The 4,630-nt window shown below is 43.8% G+C and overlaps 1 non-coding gene across 1 annotated transcript; it reads left to right on the top strand.

Moving 5' to 3' along the window:
• The first annotated feature begins 1,194 nt into the window (after nucleotides 1-1,194).
• LOC114228899 (U6 spliceosomal RNA) lies at nucleotides 1,195-1,303 on the top strand. The gene has a single exon (XR_003615004.2). It is a non-coding gene; the product is annotated as a U6 spliceosomal RNA (small nuclear RNA).
• Nucleotides 1,304-4,630: the final 3,327 nt, after the last annotated feature.

The raw sequence follows: 4,630 nt of genomic DNA, 5'->3' as shown, positions 1-4,630 counted from the left end.
TGGATTCAGAAAAGGAAAAACTCGTCTCCTCCAAGATCACCCCAAATTGTGTGGGAGTAGGTTGGCTCCCCGTGGCTGCTACGGATTGGTCGAGATGTAGTTACGCGGACCAATAAAAAAAAAGAAGGGAAATGTGCTGGCCTATAGGAAGAGAAAAGCAGGTGAGCGGTTGCTAGGGGCGGAAGGCAGCGTTGCCTAGGACTAGGTCCTACCCCAGCGGGCCGAGAGTGGGGAAGGTGCCGTCGGGGGCGGGTGGGGATGAGTGTCTGCCTTGGGGGGACGTTTGCTGCACTTTGTGGGAGAGGGCAGTCAGGTGTGCCACGGACTGAGGAGAAGGCAGACCTTCAGTGCCGGGTGGGAATGTCCCGTTAAAAGGCTTGACTTCAATGCTGCATTCCCGCGCCTGCAGCTTTCCTGTCCTGGTGGTGTCCGGTTCTGGGCCTGGGGCACAGCTCCCTCTCGTCTCGTGCTGCCCGGTATTTCAGTTTGTGCCAACCCAGTCTGTTCATTGGCAGAATGAAGCTAATGCACCCACTTTGTGCCTTGCAATTTTGTCATCTCACTTAACTATCATTAAAGTTTATGAGCTAGGTGGTGCTATCTTCATTTTATACGTGAGACAATTGAGGTCCAGAGATTTAACGAGACCTGTCCTGGGGTTGGCATTGAGTCCCGTCCTGGTGCCTCAGCCGCCTTCACCACCACCTGTTGACCTGGATTGAAGTACTGCTACATGCTACAACACTGACCTAGTCAGTTTTGCTTGTGAACTGTCACTTAGTTGATGCCCCATGAAGCCATCTATGACTTTCTAGCAACTATTGGAGTTAATAAACAAGTCCAGTAAGGTTGCAGGATAGAAGATTAATATGCAAAATTCAATCGTATTTTTATACAGTAGTAATGAACAGTCCAAAAATGAAATCAAGGAAACATTTCCATTTACAATGCACACACAAAATGCTTATGATAAATTTAGCAAAAGAAGTATAAGATTGGTACACTGAATATTACAAAACATAATTGAAGTAAATTAAAGACCTAAATAAATAACTCATATACATAGATTCTAAGACTTAACATTGTTTGATAGCAATATTCCCCAAATTTGATCTAAAAATTCAACAGTCCCTATCAAAATCCCAGCTGCCTTTATTGCAAAAATTGACAAGGTGATCCTAAAATTCACGTTGACTGCTCGATTCAGCAGCACATATACTAAAATTGGAAGGATACAGAGAAGATTATCGTGGTCCCTGTGCAAAGATGACATAAAATTCATATTGAAATACACAAGATTCAGAATAGAGAAAACAGTTTTGGAATAAATAAAGTTATAGTATTCATACTTTTTGATTTGAAAACTTACTACAAATCCACACTAATTAACATAGACAAATAAATCAATGGAATAAAATTAAGAGTCCAGAAATAAATACACATTTATGGTCAATTGCTTTTCTTTTTCTTCTCTTCTCTTCTCTTCTCTTCTCTTCTCTTCTCTTCTCTTCTCTTCTCTTCTCTCTCTCTCTCTTCTTTCTCCTCACCCAAGGATGTTTTTTCATTGATTTTTAGAGAGAGGGAAAGACAGAGAAATATTGATGTGAGAGAAACACATCGACTGGTTGCCTCCTGCACGAGCCCCGACCAGGGCCCAGACCAGGGAGGAGCCTGCAACCGAGGTATGTGCCCTTGACCAGAATCAAACCTGGGATCCTTTGGTCCACAGGCCAACGCTCTATCCACTGAACCAAACTAGCCAGTGCAGTCAATTGATTTTCAACAAGGTTGCTACAACAATGCAATGGAGGAAAGAATAGTCTTGTCAACAAATGCTGCTGGGGCATCTACCTTACACCACACACAAAAATTAACTCAAAATGGATCAGAGACCTAAATGTAAGACCTAACATTATGAAAGTATTAGCAGAAAACTTAAGCATAAATCTTCATGAGCTTGGGCTAGATAATGGTTTCTTTCATATGACACCAAAAGCACAACAACAAAAGGAAAACTAGATACATTGGATTTTATCAAAATTTTTAAAAATGTTGTACTTCAAAGGACACCATTCAGAAAGTGAAAAGACAACCCACAGGATGGGAGAAAATATTTGCAAATCATATATTTGGCAAGGAACTTGTATCTATAAAATATAAGGAACTCTTATAACTCTCATAAAAAGACAAGTAACCCAATTTTATGGGCAAAGGATTTGAATAGAAACTTATTCAAAGGAGATATAAAAATGGCCAACAGGCACATCGTGGTTATGCAAATCAAAACCACAATGAGATACCACTTCAGACCCACTAGGATATTATAACTAAACACAATAACAAGTTTTAGGAAGAATGCTGAGCAATTGGTACACTCATACATTTCTGGTAAAATAGTGCAGATGCTTTGGAAAACAGTTTGGCAGTTTCTCAAGAAGTTAAGCATACAGTTACCATATGACCCAGATATTCCACTCGTAGATACATATCTAAGAGATTTGAAAACATCTGTTCATACAGACACTTGTACATGAATGTTCATATCAGCCAAGCAAGCTTTCAGGTGCCTGCAGCCCTGGCCAACATCTTGACTGCATGCAACCTCATGAATGACTGTGAGTCTCTCCCAGATAAGTTGCTCTTGAATTCCTGACCCACAGAACAGTGAGATAACAAATGTGTGTTTTTTAATTTAAACCACAAAGTTCCGAAGTAATTTTTACACAATAGACAACTAATACATCTCTTTGACAGGAGAACAACTGGAGGTCAAGCTCCCACCTGATTACTGGAGAACCCAGGCTCTTTCTATCTTGTGGCTCTGCCGTTTCCTAGGGGCCCTGGGAGTTCCTGGGAGATCTGCATTTGGCTGGAAGTCAGGGATATAAAAAGTGAGGTAGATCATAAGAGAGGGAGGTTTTCAAAGGCAACACTTGGCAATGAAGAATAATAAAAAAAAAAGCCCTAATCAGTTTGGCTCAGTAGATAGAGCGTCAGCCTGTGGACTGAAGTGTCCCAAGTTCAATTCTGGTCAAGGGCATGTACCTTGGTTGCAGGCACATACCCAGTAGGGAGTGTGCCGGAGGCAGCTGATCGATGTTTCTCTCTCATCAATGTTTCTAACTCTCTATCCCTCTCCCTTTCCCTATGTAAAAAAATCAATAAAGCCGAAACCGGTTTGGCTCAGTGGATAGAGCATCGGTCTGTGGACTCAAGGGTCCCAGGTTCGATTCCGGTCAAGGGCATGTGCCTTGGTTGCGGGCACATCCCCAGTAGCGGGTGTGCGGGAGGCAGCTGATGGGTGTTTTTCTCTCATCTATGTTTCTAACTCTCTATCCCTCCCTCTTCCTCTCTGTAAAAAATCAATAAAATATCTATTTTTAAAAATCAATAAAATATATATTTTAAAAAATAATAAAAGTGGGATGATGAAGTGACATTTTAGATGAAACCGTAAGATGATTAGAGGGTAGGGTGGGTGGAAGGGAGAAAGGAATAGGATCAGTCATTGGGAAGACCCTCTGGCCTGAATGGAAAGTCTAGGTCAGTGGTCGGCAAACTGCGGCTCGCGAGCCACATGTGGCTCTTTGGCCCCTTGAGTTTTTAGCAAAGGCCAGCTTAGGAGTACCCTAATTAAGTTAATAACAATGTACCTACCTATATAGTTTAAGTTTAAAAAATTTGGCTCTCAAAAGAAATTTCAATCGTTGTACTCTTTTTTTCTTTTTTTTAATATATATATTTTATTGGTTTTTTACAGAGAGGAAGGGAGAGGGATAGAGAGCTAGAAACATCGATGAGAGAGAAACATCCATCAGCTGCCTCTCGCACGCCCCCTACTGGGGATGTGCCCGCAACCAAGGTACATGCCCTTGACCGGAATCGAACCCGGGACCCTTCAGTCCGCAGGCCGACGCTCTATCTACTGAGCCACACCGGTGAGGGCAATCGTTGTACTCTTGATATTTGGCTCTGTTGACTAATGAGTTTGCCAACCACTGGTCTAGGTGTCTATTAGGAAGCAAAGAGAATCCCGGGGGACTGAAGCTTGGTGAGTGAGGCTGGGAATGGCAGAAAATGAGTCTGAAGAGATGGGTGAGCCAGATCCACTGGCCCATGAAAACAGCCTCTTAATGACTTTGGGGTTTACACTAGGGTCAGTGGAAAGATACTGCCACGGGCTAAGCAGGAGATGGCTGAGCATATCTGCATTGGGAGATATTATCCTTGGCCTCGGTGAGTGGGGGCCTGAAGGAGGGAGGGGAGTGCCAGTTGGAGCAGGAGGAATGGTCAGGAAGCTGATGCAGCGGCTCATGTAGGGATAAAGACAGCCTGCGCTGGGCTGGACAGGGTGGACGACAGAGGTGCCGAAGGTGTGCAGGGCCAGAATTCAGTATCCGGTTAAGCGTGGGGGAGAGGGAAAGGGAGAAGCAGAGTGGCCTTGTGTGGAAGATAAAATCTATATCTATACAAGGTTAAGTGACCTGCCAACTGGCCGACTGGCCCACTGGCCGACTGGCTGACTGGCTGACTGGCTGACTGGCTGACCAGCCAGTAGGCATGACATGCACTGACCACCAGGGGGCAGACACTCAACGTAGGAGCTGCCGAGTGACAGCAACTTTGCAGA

This window comes from Eptesicus fuscus, chromosome 13 (genome assembly GCF_027574615.1).
Source record: "Eptesicus fuscus isolate TK198812 chromosome 13, DD_ASM_mEF_20220401, whole genome shotgun sequence".
Taxonomy (NCBI): domain Eukaryota; kingdom Metazoa; phylum Chordata; class Mammalia; order Chiroptera; family Vespertilionidae; genus Eptesicus; species Eptesicus fuscus.
This window is presented reverse-complemented; position numbering and strand designations above follow the sequence as displayed.